Source organism: Calliphora vicina, chromosome 3 (assembly GCF_958450345.1).
Source record: "Calliphora vicina chromosome 3, idCalVici1.1, whole genome shotgun sequence".
Taxonomy (NCBI): domain Eukaryota; kingdom Metazoa; phylum Arthropoda; class Insecta; order Diptera; family Calliphoridae; genus Calliphora; species Calliphora vicina.
This window is the reverse complement of record NC_088782.1, coordinates 26,652,304-26,679,741: the sequence shown is the minus strand read 5'-3', so window position 1 is coordinate 26,679,741 and position 27,438 is coordinate 26,652,304. Positions and strand designations below refer to the sequence as shown.

Below are 27,438 nucleotides of genomic sequence, written 5' to 3'. Positions count from 1 at the left end.
ATTGTTCCGTTTAGGAAAGAACTGAAATATTATGCGGAAATCTCGATTAACATAAAACGGATAGTTTCCTAAATAATAACAGACCAGCTTTGATAAGTAGTCCTCATATTGATTTGAGGTCATACATTGTTGGCATGGAGATTTCGGACAATATGTTGGAATGAAAGCAAAATGTGAATCATATATTATAAAAAAAAACACATCAGTCTTTTTGATAACTTTTAAACCAACATTTTTCAGAATATTTTTGCAACTTAATAGTTAGACGATTAATATTACAGATGGTCAAATACAAACAAATTACACATTAGACTTATTGTTGGTACATTGACTATAATATTGTTACGAAATTGTACTTGAATTCAAATATAACGATTTTAAGGGCTGATTTAAAAGTAGCATAATGCTTTCAAATAACAGTGCTGTAATAGCAAACTGTAACATATCTGTGGGCATTATTAAATAAAAGCTTTCAGTTGATTTGATCGTAAGTTGGCAACGCTGTATTCGAATTCGAATATTCAGTTAAAGAACATTGTAGAAAGTACACCACAGATGGCGTATGTATTAGTAAGATCTAGAATATTCGAATTTTGACAGTTAAAGAACAATCTGGAGTGCAGATGGCAGTGTTATAAATAGTGGCAGAGGTTGCAGTCGTTAGTGAGTTTATCAGAGACGCTTTTCGAATAAACATCAACTGAGGCCTTAAAGTGTGTTGTGTTTTTCAAGTAAACTCGTGTACATTCTAAAGTGTGTCTGTATTTCTGCGAATTTATAAACGTGTATAAAAAACATTGAGTGACTATTTAATTCTGTTGTTGTTGTACATTTGAATAAATAAAGAGTTGTTACCATTTTCAAACTACTAAACGGCTTTTATTTGCAATCAAAAGTATCCGGTTTATTCAAAGGAAATAAACCAGCGTTTTGAAAAGGTTAAAACGTAACAATATAATGTATCCATATAGATCTGAAAGTTATGTCTTTTTGGCACCAGATAATCTAGTATGAAGTTTTTATATGGAAAATCATCAAAATCGGTCCATAAATAGCTGATATATGAGCTAAAATCCTTGTAAGTTATTTTAAAGACCATTAAAATAGAACCCTATCTTAGAAATCAGGATGTACAATGGGTCCATTTCGCAACAAATATGTTTAACCTCGATTTTGTTTACCCAAACATTTCTTTCAACAAATTTCATATTTCACTGATTTTTCTCAAAGAAAATAATTATTTGAAATAAAACCGATTTATCGGAATAAACAAATATTTTTCTCATAAAACAAAGATTAATTATATCCTTCACCACCATAGTGGGGAGGGTATTATGCGTTTGTGCAGATGTTTCTAACGCCCAAAAATATTAGTCTAACACCCACCTTAAAGTATACCGATCAACTTAGAATCACTTTCTGGGTCGATTAAACGATGTCCGTCCGTCCGTCTGGTCGGCTGGCTGGCTGGCTGTCCATGTAAACCTTGTGTGCAGAGTACAGGTCGCAATTTTGAAGATATTTCGATGGAATTTGGTACATATTATTTTTTGCTTCCGAAAATAACTTAAAGTGCTTAAATCACTTAAAAATGTTGGTATATACACAAAATTCAACATAAATAACTTTCATATAGACATAAATCACACGACCTAATTTCATGGTGATCGGTCCATAATCAAGGCCCACTTCCGAAAATCACTCAAAAATATAAATTATTGAAATTTTAAATTTTAAGAAAAATGTTTTTGCTCTTTTACTTAGTGTAGGGTATTATATGGTCGGGCTTGACCGACCGACCATACTTTCTTACTTGTTTTTATTTGTTCCTTTAAAGTACAGAAGCGAAGGGGATATAATAATGTTCCTTTTCTGAATACTTATTTTAAAACATAGCCAAAATATGTCACTAAAAATGTTTTGAAGATCTAGAAAAGGTGGTTAGAAAAGTAACCACTAAACTCCAAAGAGTTAATTGGGATAATTGACAACTTTTTGTGGTTCCTTACCAATGAGGCCACCTAATGTACATAGTATAAGTATGTAGTTAAGAATATGTTAGCTTTTCTGCTAAACAATTTATACGACTAACTGCCAGACCCTTTTTCGTATATTTTACTCCATTTTTTTTCAAAACACTAAAATACATTCAATAACAATATTGTAAATAAATTCAATCACACAGTCCGTTCATCCACCATTTGGAAAACTTCATTCTTTTCACAAATAAATATTTGATGGATTAATATTATTTTTATTGCCGCATTCAAAAATATTTATGTATTTATCTAAGTATGAACATGTGTCCCAGGAATACATACATAAATATGTATATCTGGCCACAATTGTATGGAAACACCTCGTTAGGAATGTTTAACAAAACAAATAAATTCACAATTCATGATTACTTTTACAAAAATTTGTAGTTTGTTGCCCATGTCAACACCACATAGAGTTTATAGATGAATGTCATTTGTTAGATTTTGCATGGCATTTAAAGGAGTACAAAAGAGTGGTAGTGGTGGTTTCTGTCAAAATATAAAAATTTATGGAATTTTGTGTTTTTTTTTGGTTATTAGAGGAAAGGTGAAAATTAATATCTTGTCATATTTCAATTTGAGTGATATTTATGGTTAAACAATCAAAATTCTTGGTGGTAGAGGGAGAACAATTTTGTTATATTTATATGTATATTATGGTTGTGCCAACGGGAAGAAAACAGGAGGTTTTTTTAGCAACTTTTTCGGATAACAAATGAAAGCCATGTAATAATACATATTAATCTACATACATATCGACCCCTTAGCGCCAAATTATCGTAAGCGACAAAACACAAATTTTACAGGAGAAGGTTTTTTTTGATTATTTTGAAATTTATACATAAAATTAAAAATGTTATGATTCAATATAATATATTTACGTTCAAGCTATTTGTCTATTTTTCAAAAATATTTATAACTTTTGACAATTAAGAATTCATGGAATACTTTATAGAAAAATATGACAAAAAATGTTTTTTTATTGAATTTTTGAATAAATACAAATTTTTTGAATTGAAATAAAATTTTTATTTATGAATAGTTTTTAATGAAATTTCACAGTTATGTAGATTTTTCTATTTAAAATGGAAAAATAAAAACGAATTTTGAAATTTATTATCAGCAATCCCGCAATTTCCAAAAAAGTATTGAAAAATTCCAAAAATGGTAATTTTTAGTTTTTTGGCTATAATATCCACACCAGGGTCGGGGTTATCGGGAGCCTTTACAAAATAATTAGAAACATATTGAGCCACATATAATCGGTTACTATATTTTGATATCGGATACGCGATTTGAAAATTGTTGCCCTAAAGTTTTATTTTACATAAAAAAATAGGTGGTCCCCTCGGTAACAAAAATTTTGAAATTGGTTTTCCTTTAAAATATTTTATGAAGACTAAGCTTTCAGAAAGTAGAAATTCCTTATACATCCTCTTAGAAATTTTTTGCGATAACTTAAAAAGAAAAAAAAGTTATTTTTTCCCAAAAAAATAGCGAGAAATTGCTTTTTAAAATTTTTTTAAATTCGAATACATATAACTTTGGACTTAGTCATTATTTTTAAACAGTTCTTTTTTCCATTTGATACATATATGCGTTGTTAGTCCAATAAAGGAAAACTGGGGAGAATCGGGAAATATTTAGATACGCTGCTATCAAAAAACTGGAGTAGGGTGGGTAAAAATGTTGAAAATTTAATTTTCAAATGCGAATATCTCCTAAGCTATAATAGATAATTGATAGCTACGACGAGGTTTTCTGTAGTGCTCGATGAGAAAATTCTACATGTATAATGTTTTTGAAATCGGAACTCAAACCAAGAAATAATATCGTTTTAAAAATGTAACATACCCGAGGTGTCCTACTTTGAGAGCACTTGTTCGCGCTCCTGGTGGGCTCATGAGATCCACGTTCAAAACTTAAACTCGACAATACTTCTTCTTTGCACACGTGACATTTCATTCAAACCAATCTAACCATTTAGAAGTTACAGATTTATTTACCTCTTTTTTTCTATCGTGTCGCTTACGATAAAATTTGTTTACTGTAAAATGTAAACATTGACTTACGATAAAATCTTACCCCCTATAATTTTGATGTTATTAACATCAGTCGGTCCATAAAATTTTAATTTCTGCAATAAAACAAAAATTTTAAAAATGTCGCTTCCGATAATTTGGCGCTAAGGGCTCGATATGTATTTGAAAGCACTAAAAAAATAGACATATTTCAGAATCAATTGACAAGTAAACAATAAAGTTTTCAGTGGAGTTATGGTAAAAATTTGACAGTTGAATTTTCAATCGGAGCAGTTATCCAGAATTTACAAAAATAAATTTATCACACTGAGCAAGGTCAATTTATTCATTACATTATGTTAAAAGAGAGCTCATTCAAAAGGATGTGCAGGAAATAAAAAGCTGTTGAAACTCATAAATCATTTATAAATGTGAAAACATTGATTCAATTAGGCTCAAATGTGTTTTATGTAGAATCATGGCTGGCCTCCATGATTTTATTGTGTTCATAAAAAATAAACACCTAATGCCTGCATTCAAACAACCTGTGCACATAAAGAACTTTGACCTCCACATTAAATGCCACCACAACAATTTTTTTATATTTATTAAATCTCATTGATTTTATCATTAATTTTCTGGCATTTTCAATTAATTCTTTGATCTACTGTCAAAAGTAACAAACAAAGTATCACAAACAAAAAAAACAAAAAAACTTTTCCAAATGATATACACAATTTAAGTTACGACATAAAACCACAAATATTTATTGAAACATGGAAAAATATAAAACAGACGCATCATTAATTATAATTCAAACACAATTTATCTTTATACAAACCAAACTCCAGCTAAGTCTAACGTTTGAAGGCCAAAAATAACAAGTAATCAAAACAATAAAAAAAATCATAAAGTTAGAAAATTTATTAAACAAAAATACCAAAACTTAACAAACGAATAAAAAAAAGAAAATCCCTTCCAGTCAATCTTTTAAAGGTCCCCGTAAAACTTTATTAAACTTTCATGGCCTACTTTTAAGCATCTTTTTTTTTTGGGAGAGCAGGAAAATAGACTTAACAGTTTTGTACTTTATTTTATGATATGAACACATTAATAATACACTTTTTTCTTAAAAAAAAAAAAAAACATAAAATGTTTATAATAATGGCCCTAAAATGCTGAGGGAAAATCTTAAAACGTAAAATTGGCAAAATGGAAAATAAAACAGCCATTCCAACCAACTCCCTGGCACTTACCTTTTATTTATTTGCTAACTCTTAAAAGTAACAGCCAGAAGATGGTTAAAAAGAAGAAAAAGAAAACAAAAATTATGGTCATATTTGTTATGTGAATGAACAACAAATAAAATTGGCCCTATTTAACACTCTATGTGGTCAAGCTCACCAGAGACCATTCAAGGGAAAACAGCAAATATTGTAGAAAACCTATTTGATTTTGCAGCTTGTTTCTTTTAGCTCTGCTTAAGAGAAAAAGAAAACTGAAAAGAACTGAAAGTATAATCTATTGCAAACAGTAAACAAATAAACTTATCATAGTACCCACAGGAATAACATTTTGAGCAGAACAGAAAAAAAAAATTACCAATCAAGCAACCAAACCCACTCTAGTGAATAAGATGAGAAAATACACTAGCAAAAAAAGAGGCACTCAATTAAAACTAACTGAAACCTTTAAAAATACTTGCAATTTTAATAAGCGGAATTATGTAAAAGACTATATCAAGCCCTTAGCGCCAAATTATCGTAAGCGACAAAACACAAATTTTACAGGAAGGTTTTTTCGATGATTTTGAAATTTATACATAGAATTCAAAATTTTATGATGCGATATAATATAATTTCGTTCAAGCTATTTGTCCCAAAAAAAGTGTTAAAAAATCCCAAAAATGGAAATTTGTAGTTTTTTGGCTATAATATCCATACCAGGGTCAAAGTTATCGGAATCCTTTAATTAAAAGCATATTGGGCCATCTAAAATCGGTTATTATATTTTAATATCGAATATGCGATTTGAGAATTTTAGGCCTAAAGTTTAATTTTACATAAAAAATAGGTGTTTTTTGAATGGACCTGGTCCCCTCGGTAACAAAAATTTTTAATTTTTTTTTTATTCAAAATATTTTATGAAAACTTAGCTTTCAGAAAGTATAAATTTCTTATACATCCTCGTAGAAATTTTTTGCGATAACTTAAAAAGAAAACAAGTAAGAAAGTATGGTCGGTCAAGCCCGACCATATAATACCCTACACCAAGTAAATTAGTACAAATATTTTTCTTTTAAAATTTCAATAATTTATATTTTTGAGTGATTTTCGGAAGTGGGGTCATATGGGGGCTATGACCAATTATGGACCGATCTCCATGAAATTAGGTCGTGTGATTTATGTCTATATTAAAGTTAACTATGTTGAATTTTGTGTGTTTACCAACATTTTTAAGCGATTTATGCACGTTAAAGTGATTTTCGGAAGCGGGTCTATATGGGAGCTATGACTAATTATGGACCGATCGTAACAAAATTTGGTGACATGAATTTTGTGTATATAAAACTTATTTGGAGCGGAATTTGTTGAGATACATATATAAATTAAACATTTATGACCGATAAAGTCCAATTTCGGGAGGACATTTGTATGGGGGCTAGGTGAAATAGTGGACTATTTTAACCAGTTTCAATAGGCTTGGTCCTTGAGCCGAAAAAATAACATGTACCAAATTTCATCGAAATATCTTCAAAATTGCGACCTGTACTCTGCGCACAAAGTTTACATGGACAGCCAGCCAGCCAACCAGACGGACGGATGGACGTACATCGCTTAATCGACTCAGAAAGTGATTCTAAGTCGATCGGTATACTTTAAGGTGGGTGTTAGACTAATATTTTTGGGCGTTACTATGGTGGTGTAGGGTATAAAAAGTTATTTTTTCCCAAAAAATTAGCGAAAAATCGGCTTTTCAAAAATTTTTAAATTCAAATGCATATAGCTTTGGACTTACTCCTTATTTTTAAACAGTTCTTTTCTTATTTGACACATACGTATGTTGTAAGTCCAATGAAGAAAAACTGGAGAAAATCGGAAAATATTTGGATACGCTGTTATCAAAAAACTGGAGTAGGTTGGGTAAAAATGTTGAAAATTTAATTTTCAAATCCGAATATCTCCTAAGCTATAAGAGACAATTGATAGACAATCTTTTGTAGCACTCGATGAAAAGATTTTATGTGTGTAATTGTTTTGAAATCGGATCACAAACGAAGAAATAGGATCATTTTAAAAATGTAATATACCCGAGTACTTTGAGGACCCTTGGTCGCGACCCTGGTGGGCAAATGAGGTCCGCCTTCAGAACTTAAACTCGAGAACACATCTTCTTTGCGCATGTGCAATTTCATTCAAACCAATCTAACCATTTAGAAGTTACAGATTTACTTCCCTCTTTTTTTCTATACCACTATGTGTCGCTTACGATAAAATTCGTTTACTGTAAAATGTAAACATTGACTTAAGATAAAACCTTACCCCCTATAATTTTGAAGTTATTAACAATTTTGATATTCTGAGAACGGTAAAACATCAGTCGGTCCATAAGATTTTAATTTCTGCAATAAAAAAAATTTTGAAAATGTCGCTTACGATAATTTGGCGCTAAGGGCTCGATATAATAAAGACAAGATTATAGTCTATAGACAAGACTATAGTAGAGACTATAGACAAGACTATAGTAGAGACTATAGACAAGACTATAGTAGAGACTATAGACAAGACTATAGTAGAGACTATAGACAAGACTATAGTAGAGACTATAGACAAGACTATAGTAGAGACTATAGACAAGACTATAGTAGAGACTATAGACAAGTTTAGACTATAGTCGAAACTATAGACAAAACTATAAAAAAGACTATCGTCGAGACTATAGATAAGAATATAGACAAGACTCGACTATAGACAAAACTATTAACAAGACTATATTCGAGACTATAGACAAGACTTTAGTCGGCTATAGAGAAGTTTAGACTATATTCGAGGCAAAACTATAGTCGAGACTATAGACAAAACTATTGTCGAGACTATAGACAAAACTATACTCAAGACTATAGACAAGACTATAGTCGAGACTATAGACAAGACTATAGTCGAGACTATAGTCGAGACTATAGACAAGACTATAGTCGAGACTATAGTCGAGACTATAGACAAGACTATAGTCGAGACTATAGACAAGACTATAGTCGAGACTATAGACAAGACTATACTCGAGACTATAGACAAGACTATAGCGAAACTATAGACAAGACTATAGTCGAGACTATAGACAAGACTATAGTCGAGACTATAGACAAGACCATAGTCGAGACTATAGACAAGACCATAGTCGAGACTATAGACAAGACCATAGTTGTCTATAGACAAGTTTAGACTATAGACAAAACTATAAAAAAGACTATCGTCGAGACTATAGATAAGAATATAGACAAGACTCGACTATAGACAAAACTATTAACAAGACTATATTCGAGACTATAGACAAGACTTTAGTCGGCTATAGAGAAGTTTAGACTATATTCGAAGCAAAACTATAGTCGAGACTATAGACAAAACTATAGTCAAGACTATAGACAAGACTATAGTCAAGACGATAGACAAGACTATAGTCAAGGCCATAGACAAGACTATAGTCAAGACCATAGACAAGACTATAGAGTAGAGACTATAGTGGATACTATAATCGACTATACTTTGGTCTATAGTCTTGTCTGTCGCCTCGATTACAGTCTTGTATAGTATATAGTATCTTGTCTATAAACTCTACGATATTCTAATTTTTTTTACCTAACTCGGTTTTTCTTTCACTGCATCTCGAGTTAATAATAAATACTCACACTCTAACAACCATCCTCATCATCATTCGATTTAAAGTAGAAAACATTTATTTTTACTTTCCTTTTTTTTTTCTTGTTCTTTGGTTAAAAGATGAACATGAAGAATGAAAAACAAAACAAAAATATATTTAAAGACGATGAAGTAGAAGAAACATTTAAAGCCAGTCATTTTTTCTGTGTGCTAATTTAGATTTTTGAAACAACATTTGGTAACCAACGAACTGTTCATAACTTTAAAACATCTTATTATTGGCAGCAACAGCAGCGACAGCTATCAGCTACAAGCAACAACTAACTGTTGGCAATAGCATTAAAGAAGATTAAATAAATGAAACAAAAGAAGTTACTCTGGTGGTGGTGGTGATGTTGCTGCTGCTATTGGTGCTAGGAAAGGTATTATGATGCTGGCAGTAGGTAATATTAAAGGTGAACAAGTTTTCAAGTAGCTACATACATATTTTAATATTGAAGTTTAATAATGGCAATTGGAAAAATAAAGAATTATTGCTTTCGGAAATTTTTCACTATAGGCACATTTTCTTAAATGTCTATAAGACAAATCATGTAGTGTGTCAATACTAGGTACTGACTATTTCTTGGAGCTACGGCTCAGTGGCTTGCCACACAATAAACCTCTAAAATGTATGAATTATGTATGTGGCAGAAAATTTGTTCGAACACACCAGCAAAATATTAAATTGATAAATATAATTTACCTTTAAAATTATTCAACACCTTTGGGAACGCAGTTTCGCCTAATGAATAATCATTGTTAATAATTTGCTAAAAAGAAACAACACAAAATAAAAGTTTGCATTCACCTTAGTAAACTAAAAGAAAAAGGCAAATTCTTTTCAGTATTCTTCATTCCAAAACCCCCCCACATAAAAGTCCTTCAAACTTTAATTTCGAGCAGGAGTTCTCCTTTGATTGGTTTGAATACTAAAATACCTATTTTCAACACAATAGAGGGAGCTTAATAGCACAAAGAGAGAGCAGTTTTATTGTCATTCTCATAGTTGTGTAATAAAGATTTTCTTGTTGTACAACTCCATTTTCATTTGCAAGCAACAACCACTTCCGGTGAAAATTTTCTTTTATTGTTTTGTTTTTATGGAGATTAATTACTTGTAATTTGTATTCATACAGCGCTTTCATTAATTTCAGGTTTTTTTTCCTTATTGCTTGCATTCTCTTTGTGGTGGAAATTTTAGTTGTTTTCATCAATTTTTATTTTAAGATGGATACAGGCTACTCACAGTTGAAGTCATAACTTTTTAAAAATTTTCGTATTAAAAAGAACAAGTGTTTTAAATCATTAAAATTAAATAGTACTAACATTTAGCTTGTCAGCATGCGGAAGAAAATAGAATAAATTTTTAACATAATTTTTTTTAGAATTCCTTTTAAAAAGTTAGTTGATGATTGTCGTCCATTAAATTGTCATAAAACTTGTGCTGGGTCTTGCAAATTACTTGTAGTATATTGGTCATCTGTTTCTGTCATTACTGTTTTGCTTTTAAGTAGCTGATGTTGATGATGCCATCATAAACTGAGCCCAGTTCTAATGTCCTTGTTGCTGTTTATATTAAAAAGCAAATGAACAATAAAAATAAAAAACAAGGACTCTGCAAAATTGAGTTATAAACATAAACAATGTCTTGCAAATTATATTGCCCACTTATAAAAGTAAAATTAAAAAAAAAATTCTTTGTAAAAATTACTCAAAATGAAGCTGTTGTTTTTCTTCAAAGAGTGTAAAGAATTTGTGAAATAAAAAAAAAAATAAATAAAATGATGATGTAAATTTGCATGGCCAAGACTTGCGTTCTATAATTAACCATTGAAATGCATTTTATTTTTCCAGAATTTTATGTTTTACAACTCCTAAACAGTAATTCACTTTAAAATTACATTTAATAGTGATTTTACAAGGTCTTAATGACTCAGTTTTAAATTCTCCAGTCAACAGCTTGCAAGTAGATTCATAAGTAAAGAAGTGGCCACTTAAAATCTGTACGCACTATAGTAATCATAACAACGCCCCCTGTTATCAAAATGGAAAAAGATTTACTTACGTTTTTAACCACAAATCTACCATTATTCTACAATGAATTGCAAGTCATTATGTTTAGTTTTAAAAAGTGTAGACACAATGGAAAATGAAGTTAGAGATAAAATTGTGCACAAATATCTAGAAAATCAGACTTTGTCGGGTTAAAAGATAGCCAAAATCTGATTTTAGGCAGATTTCAGGTCAAAATTTTTACGTCTCGCCAGCTCGAGGTTGTATGGCCTTTAAATATGAATACGTAAAATTGAACAAAAATATTAATTTGGCAGGCAATCCGCAGCTGCGGTTTGAAGAGGCAAGCTTTTCAGACATGTTTTTAAAGAATTTTCAGAATCTATATATATAAAAGAGTAACGTTACTGACTGACTGACTGACTGATTCATCATCGCACAGCCCAAACGGCTGAAGCTAGAATCACGAAATTTTAACTGTGGGTTCCTCCCTCCCCAAAACGATCCGATAAGAAGGGATTTTTGGAAATTCGAACGTTTAGGGGGTAAAAAAGGGTAAAAACGGGTAAATTCGGTAACCTTATATCTTCAAAACTAATAAAGATACAAAAAAACTTAAAATAGCATGTTACTCCATTTAAAAAATAAGCTGACAGGTATTTCGTACTTTTTGGAAATTCGAAACTTTTAGGGGAGAAAACGGGTAAAAACTGTATTTTGGTACTTTTTTTGCACCCTATGTATCTTTTAAACTAATAAACATAGAAACAAATTTTAAATCGTATTCTTTAATTAACAAAAAATAAAAAATATAAGTTTGGTACTTTTTGGAAATTCGAACCTATAAGGGATAAACATTGTGTTAATTTTTGGTACTTTTTCATAAAATATGTTTTTCTATAGTTTGACATAGACATACGAATATTTTATTATGAAATTTATTTTATTACATAAATTTATTTGAATGAAATTGTACCACCTCAATGGGGATAAAAAAGGTACCAAAAAGGGGATAAAATCGGGAAAATACATTATATTTGAAATTATTAAGCCAATTTTGATAATTTTTTTAACGTTGGTTCCTGGATTCATACAACAATTAACTAACAGGGTGTTATTTGGAACTCGAGTACCAAGGTGTATATTGGGCCAAATCCGGGTAAACAGTTTGGTACTTTTTTTAAAACATATTTATTCTTGGGCACATTAACACAGATTTTAATATTTTGATACATGGCTGTAGCATAAACAATTTTGGCAAAATGGAATATTTTTAAATTTCAAACTTGAGGGGTGTTCAAGTAAGAAAAGGGAAATTGGTACATTTCTCCTAATGGTACTTTTTTAAAATTTTAAATTATTTCAGTTATCGACATTAAAGTTAGCTGATATGTATTTGAGTGAAGTTAGTGTTAGGAATAGGGGATAATATTTAGGTACCAAAATGTGTGAACTGTACTATAGGTACTTTTTTGTTCTTCTAATGGTACTTTTTTGAAATTTCTATAATAATGGACTTAGAAACATGAAATTAAACATATATGGTCCTAAGTGAGTGAGAATTCTAGGGGGAGACTTTTTGGTACTTTTTCTTTATTGGAATGGTACTTTTTGTAATTTCTTCACCAATGAACCTAGAAACATGAAATAAAGCTTATATATAAACCGAGTGAGTGGGAAACCACAAGTGTGGGTTTTTTGGTACTTTTTCTATATTCTAATGGTACTTTTTTGAATTTTCTATAACTATGGACTTAGAAACATGAAATTAAGCATATATGGTCATAAGTGAGTGAGAATTCTAGGGGGAGACCCACAAGTGTGGGTTTTTTGGTACTTTTTCTATATTCTAATGGTACTTTTTTGAATTTTCTTTAACAATGGACTTAGAGACATGAAATTAAGCATATATGGTCCTAAGTGAGTGAGAATTCTAGGGGGAGACTTTTTGGTACTTTTTCTTTATTCGATTGGTACTTTTTGTAATTTCTTCACCAATGAACCTAGAAACATGAAATAAAGCTTATATGTAACCGAGTGAGTGGGAAACTACAAGTGGGTGCTTTTTGGTACTTTTTCTATATTCTAATGGTACTTCTTGAATTTTCTATAATATAATGGACCTAGAAATATGAAATTAAGCGTATACGGTCCTAAGTGATTGAAAATTCAAGCGGATACTTCATGGTACCTTTTGTTTATTCTAATGGTACTTTTTTTTAATTGTCTATAGCAATGGACTTAAAAACATGAAATTAAGCATACATGGTCCTAAGTGAGTTAAAATTCTAGGGGAGACTTTTTGGTACTTTTTCTTTATTCGAATGGTACTTTTTGTAATTTCTTCACCAATGAACCTAAAGCCATGAAATTAAGCTTATATGGATCCTCTAATGGTACTTTTTTGAATTTCCTATAATAATGGACCTAGAGTTTCCAAAAAATGGAAGAATTGCAAAACCACGGTTTCGGTTTTGTGATAATTTATTAAATATGAAGTATTATAGAAACAAAATTAGTTGATAATATAGGAAATGATATACAAATCTAAAATTCAAACTTGACGGGTTATGGTTTAGGGAATGCGAATTTAAAAGTGATAATCGATGGTACTATTTCCTTATTGCAATGGTACTTTTTGAATATTTTAAATAATAAACCTAAAAATTTAAAATTATGAACACATTTTGCATTTTCTATAATAATGAACCCAGAAATATGAAATTAGAAATTAGACATTTACAATTAGATTAACAAAGTGAGACTTGATAGTACTATTTATTTCTTCTAATTGGGGTGGCGAAGCGCACCGGGTCAGCTAGTTATATATAAAAAGAGAGTTTGGAAAAGCGATTGCTGTCATTTATAAGACATCACCCATCTGATACAAAGTTACTCAATGACAAGTTGTCATTATTCAAATACAACCATGAAGTGGTCTAATGAGAATAATATTGATGATATACCAAAAACCATCAATTAAAAATCAAATTTTCGTCCAATCGAGATATATTGGGCAATTGTTAAACGTAAATTGAAAAAGAGTGCAGGTGCAGTAAATAACCAGATTTTTTTGAGAACAAATTGGAATAAATATGCTGGAATAACGGTAGAAGTGGGAAGAAAAGTCGTGAAGCTATTAATTGGAGGCATAAGAAGAAAAGCCAGAAAATTTATTAGCAATAAAGAAACATAAACCTACAGTTATATTTTTTTTAAAGCTTAATAAATTACCTTTAATTTTGTGTATAAAATGTTAACATACGTTGTTTCATTTAAAAGTTATGCCCGCATTAATCCGTACGGATTTTAAGTGGCCACTTTTTTAACTAGTGCTGCTCCTTATTAACCAGAATACTTGAAAATATGTCTTATATTATCACCATCAATTTGCTCCTTATTATACCCTTCACCTTCGTGAGAAGGGTATATGTAAGTTTATCATTCCGTTTGTAATTTCTACATTTTTTTTTATATATTCTGGATCCTTAAAAATAGCGGAGTCGATTAAGCCATGTCCGTCTGTCTGTTGAAATCAATTTTCTGAAGACCCCAGATATCTTCGGGATCCAAATCTTCAATAATTCTGTCAGACATGCTTTCGAGAAGTTTTCTATTTAAAATCAGCAAAATCGGTCCACAAATGGCTGAGATATGAGGAAAAAACCAGGACAACCTAGATTTTTGACTTATTTTTGACATAACCTGGATTACTAAGGCATTAGTATAGACAATATGGATATCTATGATAGATATTTCCAAGACGTTTGCAATGACGTATATAAAACCATATTGACGTATACAAAACCATAGTAAAAATCAGAAAAATATTTTTTAATCCGATTTTTTTTTCACCAAAAGTTTTTTTTCGCTAAATATTACAAAAAAAACAAAAAATTTTTAAATTTAAAAAATTTAAAAAAAAATTTCTGCTAAAAATGAAAAAACTGCAAAAAAAATAAATTTTTTTTACCCAAAAATATTTAAAATTGTTATTTTGAAGTTTATTGGTGAATGGTATATAAGAATCGGCACAGCCGAATATAGTTTTCTTACTTGTTTTTCCATAAGTTTCTAAATTACCATTAAACTGAAATTTTCAATTTCCAAAGAATTTTATTTTTAGTTGTCATGCACTTTCTTATTTCTAGCAATTTCCATGAATTAATGATTTTATTTATGCATAAAATAAAATATAGACCGTTGCAGGCAACAACACATGTGCTGCTGATAGCAACAATTTACATACATAATGTATTTACAAGTAGGAACATTAATTTATTAGTAGTTAGGTTTAAAATAATATGAATTTTTAAGGTCCTTCTGGTGTTTAATTTTAATAACTACCAATTAGAAAATATAAACAATAAATATATTTATAAGGTCACACCAAAATTGTTACAAAACCAAGGATATTGCTTATGTGTATGAATTAGGGTATTCATTCGACCAATGATCGTTCGATTAATCGAATAATTTCTTAAGAATAATTATTCGATCAATTTAAAAATGGCCATTTTCGAATAACGAATAATTCGAACAATTTTATGTAGAATAATCGAATAAAACGAATAAATGTTCATTATATATTTAAATTTATTAAATTGCTTAAAATTTTTCATAATTCCAAATTTAAATAAGTAATAATGACTCACAAAAATTGTATTGTTTCTGAAATTCGACAAATAACTAAAGACAAAGATACTTTCGATCACTGTAGATGAGTGTTCCGTTAGCTCCTTCTATAAATATATAAATATTATTGCAAGAAATTACAATTCGAAAAACAAACCTTTCAAAATTTTTTACTTAGGACTTGAAACAATGAAAATAAAAGGTACGGAATAAAATATTTGAAGAATCGCAATTAATAATCAAAATATTAACTTAGATTAAAGTGGAGTTGAATGTGACATTTGTAATGATTACATTGAAATAGATGATGGCCATGATCTTAAAATATATGTATATATGTAAGTGATGTTATTAACCGCGTACGTAAGTGTTGCAAAATATTTAATAAATCGAATGATAAACACAAATATTGCAAACTAACGCTTTGTTGCAAGAAAAGCATGGAGTTCGTCTTATACATGATTTTGAACATCGTTGAACATCTTTGTCTAACATGATAATAAACTTTTTGCGTATTTGTAAATGCGTCAATCATTCACTGCCTGACTTCAAATTAGCCACGTTCACTGACAATGATATCAAACTTTGGACAGATTCCCTTTATTGTGTAATTCCCCAAGACCACTTGATAGAGCTTGATGTATAATACAATTTGTTATAAATAATTTAGAAACAGTAAATAATTATTTTACTAAATAGTTAGTTACTCAATTTAAAACCCGAATTAATGAACGACATAAAAATGTTGTTAATACGTTGTTTATATTGTATTTGAATTCAGGATCATGTCCAACTAGCTCAAATTTTTTAAAGCTAGTCAATTGTTTTGTAGATTGTTCGGGAGTTAATCTGATCAGAATATTTATGTTGAAAATTTAATGATGGACTTTGTTTTCGAATGTTTTTTAACATTATCAATACTTGAATTGTTAACTTTAACGTTATTTTTGTTATTCTTTAACAATAAAATATTAAAAAACCGACATCAAAACTTCATTCTTTACTTTTTTAAAAAAATTTAAATTATTCGAATAATTCGATTAATTTTAAACATGTGATCGAATTATTCGAACAAGTTAAAATCTCTTATTCGAATTATTCGCTTTATTCGAACAAGAGAAAAATCGAATAATTCGAATATTAGAATATACGTCCCACTTGTATGAGGGACAATCAAAAGCTCAGCTCACTTGAAAAATAAAATGCAAAAAAAATCCCACTGATTTGAATAAATATTATAATACAACAATATTTTTAGCTTTTTCAAAATCTTTAAGGCTCTGATATGAATTCTTCCCTAAAAAGGATAACATTTACACATTTAAACCTGTCCTAAAAAATTATTGATTTCAAACCTGAAATTCAAATTTATTGAAATAAGTCAATAATTTCGTGGCTTTTTGAATGAAACACAGGTTCTCCGATAAAAACAAAATCATTTCATTTTTCAACTTATTCTCCTTTGAGCTCTATAAACTTTGCCAAAATGGAGGCAAAATAGGAATTTGATGACCGATTCACCCCAAGAAACACTATTTTCTGACTGCTGTTTGGTCTCTGGTGTAGTGTGGTTGATGCACGGTTTCGAAACGGCACAAAAACTCGTCCATGTTGCGGTTGAACAATAAAATCGAGGCTTACAAGGCCCATTTACAACCATCATAGGTAAATGTCCCTTACATGGCTATACGGACTCGGTTACGAATTTTGATAGCCATGTTTACAGAGCACTGCTTAATTGGTGCGCATGCTAGGAGACTGAAAACTCCTTATAATGTCTTATGTAAAAGTTGTCATGACGAAGACGAAGATGAAGCGGTTGAACGCCTCCTCTGTCTTTATCCTGCTATATCGAGGACCCTTTTATCGGATCTATCGAACGTGAATATTAGGAATATTGATTCACTTATTCGTGTATCGCACATTGGTAGAACAAATGAGGTGCAAAAATCAAAAATTTCATATAACCCTAAGTTTTTGTCCTTGCCCATTCTTAGCTAGATGTAAAATTTAGAAAAAAAAACAAGTAAGAAAGTATGGTCCGTCAAGCTCGACCATATAATACCCTACACCAAGTAAATGAGTACAAATATTTTTCTTTTAAAATATCAATAATTTATATTCGTGAGTGATTTTCGGAAGTGGGCCTTATATGGGAGCTATGACCAATTATGGACCGATCACCATGAAATTAGGTCGTGTGATTTGTGTCTATATGAATGTTATTTATGTTGAATTTTGTGTATATACCAACATTTTAAAGTGATTTAAGCACGTTAAAGTGATTTTCGGAAGCGGGTCTATATGGGAGCTATGATTAATTATGGACCGATTGTAACAAAATTTGGTGACATGATTTTTGTATATATAAAACTTATTTGGAGCGAAATTTGTGTAGATACATATATAAATTAAACATTTATGACCGATAAAGTCCAATTTCGAGAGGACATTTGTATGGGGGCTAGGTGAAATAATGGACCGATTTCAGCCAGTTTCATTATATGTACCAAATTTTATCGAAATATCTTCAAAATTGCGAGCTGTACTCTGCGCACAAGGTTTACATGGACAGCCAGCCAGACGGACTCAGAAAGTGAAAGTCGATCGGTATACTTTAAGGTGGGTGTTAGACCAATATTTTTGGGCATTACAAACATCTGCTCAAACGCATAATACCCTCCACACTATGGTGGTGTAGGGTATAAACATGGTTCCAAATATTGAGCAATATTTTACAAAAAAATTTTAAATAAAATGAAAAAAAAATTGCTGAAACATTTTACAAAAAATTAAAAAAAAAAAATTCTTTTTTGGAATAATTTTAAATAATAATAGCTATAGAGAAACAGAGAGCCATAGAGAACACATAGAGCGGAAACTCTGCTATCAAAGACCTAACTCAGTTGCCAAAAACCTAAGTGGTGAGAATGTATTAGTAAAAAAAACTATGTGAAAACAAAAACAATACTCGTATATGTAACTTTTTTGAGTAATTTTATTGTTTGAGTTTTTTTCTAGTTTCCGCTCTATGTATATTTTCTTTATGCATAGAGCGGAAACTGGAAAAAAACTCAAACAAAAAAATACTCAAAATAATCACACATACGAGTGTTGTTTTTGTTTTCACATAGTTTTTTCTACTAATACATTCTCACCACTTAGGTTTCTGACAACTGTCTATTCACTATGATAAAAGCCTTTAAAAAAACATAAAAAATCAACAATTTCATAATATAATTTATTTTACTTCCCATAAAATTAATTTTTCCACACATTTCAACTTTGCTACCCCATAAGTATGCATTTAAAAGGCGCAGAACCCTTTTCAAATACTAATTTCATAAGCCGATCAATTATTTATCATATGCCTTTTAAATTTTTTGATTATCTCATTTGGTTTAAAATTTATGATTTTTCCAACGAAAGAACTCAAATGTCGCCTCTGTACGTCTAATTGGTTCGACATCGAACTCCTCTCCGACATGTGCAAATCATTTTGAGTACCAGAACATGATCGTTTAGGGTATCATATTTCATGGATCTAAGTGATCTGGTATACTCGGCTGCCTATATAATCTAATCTAATCTTCTATTGCACCTTATATCAGCTAAAGAACAATCTAAAGAAAAATTGTGTTTTTATTTACAATATATTATGGAAAATGACGAATCTCTTGGTAAAAGCTTAAATCTAAAAGGTGATTACAAATTTTAAAACTTAATTTTTTTTTTGTAAGAAAAGATAAACTCACTGTTTATTGTTGGAGTTTTGTTTAAGCTTTGATATTTTTACAAATAAAGTTGAGTGTCTGTAATTCTCATTCACTCTATGGCTTGATTTGTATAATATCTTTAGTTTTTCTAAAGCCTTTTGGGAAAAGGTTTCCTTATGATCTGGCCTAAGCAACCAGTGAAATGCGCATAGGAACTAGCTTATCCCCCAACAATAAATTTCAGTGAATTTATCAATAATTGGGAAATTTAGCACAATTATTACTATGATATTAATTTCGTATTCCCGTATAACTCTTGATAAATTTTTTTTGTTTTAACAAAAGACACCAATTCAAATCGAATATTTTGATCTGTTATTAATCGAAATTCTGTTTTTCAAAAACTCCCATAAATAATTTGTCTACGTGTAAAATCTAATTTAATTTTCTCAAAATTCTGAAACATCGATATATAATACTGCCACTTAAATGCATGCATACATATGTACGTATGTATTTAACCCTCTAACCGGCAAGGCAGCCTTTAGGCGGGTATGATAAACATTTGTAATGCTGCTTTATTTGGTTATTTTTCCCGTTATAACGGTAAATATGTGTAAAGAGACAAACAATTTACTTATTGTGATAAACAATAACGTGCGCTTGTCTTTTTTTGTTTTTATTCCAACGTATTTCTTTTTTTTTCAAACAATAACCTGGTATATTATTTTACATCGAATTAAAATTGGCCGGTTAGAGGGTTAAGTATTATTTTGTTTCGTGAATGGCATAGAAAATTCCTCTAAATCAAATATAAACAAACACACGCTCCATCACATTTGTTGATAAATGTCTGCCCAAGGACTTTTAGTAAAATTAAACCTAATTAAAGGTAGATATTCCATTTCTAATAAAATGTTCTCTCTCTCTTTCACAAACATTTTTGTAAGTTACAAACCAACATCTAAATACTTTGCAAACATATAATAAGGATATTGAAGTATGTACGTATGTATATCGGATTACATATACATATGTACATATATAAATATGTTCCCATGTACCTATATAATTATGTACATACATATGTATACATATTATTATACCCAACGGGAAAAGATGCAGTAAAGAGGCCTTCCAAAGGCCTTATTTGCAGACAATAGGACAGCCAGCCTCATTGGAAATGAAAGCCAAGTCCTTGCATACTCGTCTTATTTAGGGGGCTGATATATTGCCTTTTTAAGAAGGCATATTAGACGTTCTTTCATTACCATTCACATGATTATCGCAATCATATATATAATTGTACTAAATAAATATATGTTTAAGGCAGTCATATTCACAATTAATCATTATATCAATTAATCATATATTGTTTTCAGAGTAAGATAACCACCATAATCCGAGCACAACACAATATCTTGAGGTACTACGTCATAAAAATGGTTGCCACAAACATAATTACTACATCATATATATGATTACTGCAATCATGTGTTGTTAGCTTAAACATATTTTTTAGAAAGAGAAGCAAAGCCCTTCTAATAGGATGAGTATCGCATCTTTTAAACAGTGTAAACATGTCTTTTAAAAGGCCTACAGATTGAAGACCTAGCAGCTTTTCCTGCTGCATACTTACAAACCTATGTGCATAACATTGGTATATAAGACAATTTAAAGGTATATTAATCTTATGAATGATGATAAATCATTGTTATATGATTATCATAAATCATTATGCTCATTTATAGTTTTGGCTTATTGTTGGTATTTATGTCAGCACCAGATAATTTATAACACAACATAATTACAACCGAATTACACACAATTGAAATTCTGTTTAAGAAATTCATATAATTTATGTATAAACGAATATTTTATACGAATATTTTCCCAATGTCTTTATGACATTATGCATGTATAAGTGTACTTCTATGTGTATGTGTGTAGGCGTATGAAATGCATAAAATTAAAATTATCTCTACTCATCACCAGGGCTAAGATTTGTATGCACTAAAAAAAAAACGAAAATATGCACATTAAACATGTACTATAAATCGAAAAATATGCAGAAAATAAACTGAACAAAAAACTGTAAAAAGGCACTATAAAATTTCAAAAAATAAAAAAAAATATGTATTTTGAATCCATTAATGCCGAAATGAGTAGAAAACTACACAGGTCTGTAAGAAAGTTCCTCAATTTCAGGCATTAATTTTGAGGTAAAATTAGGGTTTTTATCCCTTGAATTCCCGGTACAAATTTCCCGGGAATTTTGCCCATTTTTCACTACCCGATTCCCGGGATTTTTAGTCAGGAAACCCGGGAATTAAAAACTGACGAAAATACATAAAAAAAACAAGTTAGAACTCTATTTTTTTCATCAAAAAACACTGAAAAGTTTTTTACAATTTTTTGCTTATATCTCGGTAATAATAGACCGCTTATTATTATTATTTATTTGGGGTTTTTCGTATGAAAATTTAAAAAGTGAATTCATTATTTATTTAATTTATTTCTTATTGAATCATTCTAATTTCTTTAAATTTCTCCTTCAAATCCATAACAAAATAGCTTCAAAAATTTATTAAATGATTAAATTCTTCTTCAATTCAAATCTAGTACAAAAAGTCTTAAGACAATTTTTTCAATTAATTTTGTAAATGATTTGATTTAACAAACATTTAATCATTCAAAGTTTGATTAAATTATGTTATTAATTAACTTTAAAAATAATTCAGTTTAAACAAAGGCTTTGCAATGGATCTAAAAAATTAAATATTAGGAATGGATTTATGGAATGAAAGGCTGATATTCTTTAATTACTGATTAAGATTTTAGTGAATTAAGCTCAAATTTTATTAATTAATTAATTCGAAGCTCTGATATTTAATAATTATAAAACTAAGTTTTTATATGACATTTGCTTATAATATTCCTAATTTACAGTATAATTATATATTTCGGAATAGCCGGGTACCCGGTAATGTAGAAAAAATGTCCTGATTCCCGGGAATCAAAAAAGGTCGGGAAATTAAAAACCCTAGGTAAAATAAGCAAAAATATGGAGTCAAAATCTTAAAATAAGCCAAGTGTATGCGCATAAAAGCAAAATATGTAATAAATGCAATTATAACAAAATATGCTACATCAAATCGATGGCTTATTGCAAATTATCTGATTCGGTAAAGTAATTGGCTAAAATTGACTTTGGATTACTGACTACGAACATGCATTTGCATGTAAATCGCAGACCTGCTCATCAAAATGCCTCCCAGTTGGAAATTTCCTCTAGATATCTTAAGTAATTAGCAAATGTTATGTTCAGGAATTTGGCTGACTTTTCTTACTCTTAGAAAACAAGACGGATGAGACCACTTGACTTTTCATATACTTAGTTATTTGGATAAATCTTGAAGAAATATAAAGTAACAGGTTCTAAATTGAACTTTTAAGTCATTTAACTTATTTAGCTTTATTTTTTTTGAAATTTTTGTAGCAAATTATTTTTTGGAATTTTCCCATTGGGTATAAAACTAAAATAATATGTATAAATAATTAAATAGTTTAAGATTTAATATCTACTTTATAAACACGTACACACTTATCAATATTATGTTTATAATAATGACACACGTAAATTATAGTCGAACAAATTTTGAGTGTTAATTACACTACTATACAAAATAAAATATTTGTGAAAGACTCCACGTAAAAAACATATTTTTTATATAATATTTCATTACAAATATTTAATTATTTCCTTTTTAAGTTTTCACAAAACAGTATATTTTTAGCAGTTTTACCCCAAAAATTTAATTTGAAATTTAACTGGAAGTTTTAGAAATTGTTCATGGATTTAAGATGGATTTTAATTGAGTACCAGTTATTAATTTAATATTTAATATGTACTTATTAAAATTGGTCTCTAATTAGAAATTAAAATATTGTAACTTTAAAGCAAGTATTTAATTTCAATTAACACAGACACATTAAACAAACAAATGAGAAAATCAAGCATTAAACAAGTGATTTTTTCTTAGATGCAGTTGTATTTTGAGTATGAGCCATGGTAGCGTATGAGTATTACTGATAAACAGGGAAACCAAAATATGCAAATGCATGTTTTTTCTGGTGAGTCTAATGAGCACATGGATAAGATATTTACACGTTTCAGAAATATTTAAGAATTTTGGCATCGATTTGTTAGTACACATTTTTGCATATTTTACCCTTAAATGCATATTTTTGCATATATTTGTTTTAAGAGCATATTTATGTCATATTTTTCGTTTTTAGAGCATATTTTACTGTTTAATAGCATATTTTGACTTTATCAAAATCAAATTTTGTCTTACTTATTTTTGCTGTTGTGTTACAGGTTTTTACTTCCTTTGTTTAAAATTCAAAATTAAAAAATAGATGGCTTTTCACCAAAAAAAAAATTTAAAAAACTGAATTTTTTTTTTAAATTTAAAATAACAATTCGAAAAAATTTTTTATCCAAAAAACTGAAAAAAATGTTTACCTAAAAAAAAATTTTTTTTCCAAAAAATTAAAAAACTGAAAAAAATTTTTGTTCACCTAAAAATATTTAAATTTTTTATTTTGAAGTATAATTAGGTGAAGGGTATATAAGATTCGGCACAGCCGAGGTACTTGTTTTAATATAAAATAAGCACTATTTTAATAATAGCTCCATCTAAATATCAAATTTTAGTTCTAATTCAAACTTAACCGTTCTAAGTGTTAAAGAAATATTGTCTTTTAAATTTGCTCCTGTACCATCAGTTGATGTCGAAAGAACATTTTCTATGTATAAAAATGTTTTCAGATCCAATAGACAACGATTTTTATTTGAAAATTTAAGTAAATTTTTTTTGGTTAAAAATTATGTAAAAGTCCGTTTTTTTAAGAGCATATTTTTTAAATTTTAAGAGCATATTTTAAAGTTTTTACTGCATATTTAAAGCGCCTAAAACGCTTTTTTTAGAGCATATTTCCGGTTTCCCTGCTGATAAATCATAACAAGTATATTCAAGAACGAAACAAACATTTTCGACAAAGTATTAATTTATTTATTTGATACACGAGAGTCCTCTGCTTTGCATATACAGTGGGGAGCTCAAATGAGTACATGTTTCTATTTTGTGCACTTCTTATGGTATAAAAATAAAACTAATAAAGCAAATCCAAAAATGTTTTCTGTCAATTATTTTATGTTTAATATGTAACAAAATGAATTACAATTCAAAACAAAAACATCCAGTTCTAAATAAAAAAACAGACAAAACTAAAGTAACTCGCATGTACTCAATTTTGCACCCCACAATAACTTTAGTGAACAATTGCATTTTGTAAAAAAATTTTCAAAATCCTTTATTACGTAAATAAAATTTTACACGCATTGGCATATTTTCTATAAATTTTTCATTAAATTTTTTGGAATACTCTCTCTCTTGTGCTCAATCCGCTGTTAAAGCTCGTACAAATTGGTAGGAGTTAATCGGTATTGTTTCAACCGCCAATTCACGATTCACTAAAAATTCTCAATAGGATTGAACTCAGGAAATTGAGCTGATAACTGCATTAATAAGAAATTTTTCTTCACCATCCTATTGAAAAATTACTTCTTCTGCAGGATAAGCGTTATAATCTACAAAGTCAAAAGATGAATATGAAAAATATAAAGATGATTACGTATTGAGGTCGGTATATCGAACTGGACACTATTTCGGTAGAAGTTTTGCTGACTAAACCATTTTTCAAAAATGTTGATGAGTGCTTTAATTCGCCGTCCTGCTATAAAATAACTTCTTCGACATGATTGGCGCTCTTATCTACAAAATCGGAATGGCAAGTCTATAAATTCGGTATGATTAGTCTTCAATATACGCAGATAGTCGCCGATTTTTTTAAAATTGGTGACACAGTAAGGAAACAGTAAAACACGTTTTATCTTGGACCAATGCAAAGAATCAATGAAATAATGGGAAAAGAAAACCATCTGCGTATTTTGCAGACTCACCATACCGATTTTGTTGTCTCATCATCACGTTTTTGTATATAAAAGACGAAATCCTGCAGAAAAAGAAATTTTTCAAGAGGATGGTGACCCAATGCACACGTCAAAAATCGTAAAGAATGGTGTTCCTAGAAATATTTCTTATTAATACAGTTATCAGCTTAATGTCTTGAGTTCAATCCTATTGAGAATTTTTAGTGAATCGTGAATTGACGGTTGAAACAATACCGATTAACTCCTACCAATTTGTACGAGCTTTAACAGCGGATTGAGCACGAGAGAGATTATTCAAAAAATGTTAATGAAAAATTTATAGAAAATATGCCAATGCGTGTAAAATTTTATTTACGTAATAAAGGATTTTGAAAAATTTTTTAAAAAATGCAATTCTTCCCTATAGTTAGTGTGGGGTGCAAAATTGAGTACATGCGTGTTATTTTAGTTTTGTCTGTTTTTTATTTAGAACTGGATGTTTTTTGTTTTGAATTGTAATTCATTTTGTTACATATTAAACATAAAATAAATGACAGAAAAAAATTTTGGATTTGCTATATTAGTTTTATTTTTATTCCATAAGAAGTGCACAAAATAGAAACATGTACTCATTTGAGCTCCCCACTGTAGGTAATTTGACACAAAATCTTGGCCAAAAATTACTTTTTTCACTAACAATAATTATTTGTTTCTTTATGACGTTCGATTTAGAATATATCAAAGCAAATAACCGCATAAGCTTTTGATAATGTTATGTGTACTGCCGTGTTTATCATTGATAAAAATGTTAATAAAAGAATTTTGAATTTATTTTTATTCTTTTCGGTTTTCAAATATATCGGTTCAAAACATTGGCTGAAATTAATTTTGGCCTAAAAAGTAGCTCATATTACCTAGTGTGCTTTGATTTGAATTTTAGTGAGGTTCAAAGTTCAAATATTATAGCAAAATGGCGTAAAATTTTTACCATATTGATCTTATAGTAATCGTAATGTTCATTAGTTTCAATGTATTTCCTTAAAACTCAATTTAGGGAAAATATTTTCATTGTAATTCAATTCTAAATCAATTGGCATTGCAAGATGAAATTATTCCAAAAAAATATTTGAAAATTAATTATTTGAAAATATATAGGGTTTTGCATTCGGAAAAATTCATTGTATAAGATAAAGAAATAACAAAAAAGCAAATAAAACAGCAAAAAAAATATGTTTGTCATGAAATTCACACTATAGATGAGGGCTGTTTTACTGAACATTTTACCATCAAAAAATCATTTTTGCGAAAATCGAAGATAGAGGGTTTTGAATATAGGCCCTCGATATACTTAACTTTGAGTAAAAATTTCATAATATTTTGAGCAATAATTATAAAAATCTCAAATACATTTTTTGGCATATCATTATACTTGTTGTGCGATTTCTGTTCATAAATCCTGCAGAGCATAATTTTCAATATATCTCCAAAATCCCATTCCAAAGGAAAAGGGATAACAAATTTAAAGTTAGGGTTTCTACTTCGGTGAATAATTGGATTAGCAATAAATTAGAATATCGGATAGTGTGATGGACACGGTAGAATATCGGATAGTGTGATGGACTATCAATCTGAGGGTTGTGGGTTCGATTCACGCCAGAGACTCTGGGTGTATCTGCAGACAAGTAAAACGCTTCGCAGTCTGTGTTTGTATAAGAAAACTTAATACAAATTGAAATTTTAAGTTCTAAAAGGATTTATTAAGGTGCTTAACACCACAACTTCCACAGAAAATAACGACAATAATCGTAGATTAATTTTTTTTATATAACTATATTCTGATTAATTTTTTCCAGATTGAACAGTGGAACCTCTTTAATATTTTAATAAAAGTATAGTCATTAAAACTACGAGAACTTATATGTTATTTTAAAGCGTACATATTCTACCTTAGTAATTGCACATTATAGTGCACAGTGGGGCAGAATCGAAATTTTTGAATTGGGCGTAGCCAAGGAGTATTCGAGTTTAAGTTATTAAAACGGGCCCTACAAATACTCCAGGGGCGGCGCTATGGGGGTTCAAAGTAGGGTACCTTCG

General features: G+C 29.5%; 2 protein-coding genes across 5 annotated transcripts in view; both read left to right on the top strand.

Annotated features, from left to right (window-relative positions):
- Positions 1-27,438, top strand: part of shep (alan shepard) — a 624,596-nt gene that overhangs the window by 369,540 nt on the left and 227,618 nt on the right. The gene's annotated exons all lie outside the window — the stretch shown is intronic.
- The window catches only part of nSyb (neuronal Synaptobrevin), a 311,043-nt gene continuing 290,388 nt past the window's right edge, over positions 6,784-27,438 (top strand). The window contains exon 1 of the transcript XR_010576238.1: positions 6,784-6,789. The gene's annotated coding sequence lies outside the window, so the exon portion shown is untranslated. The remainder of the gene's footprint in view (positions 6,790-27,438) is intronic.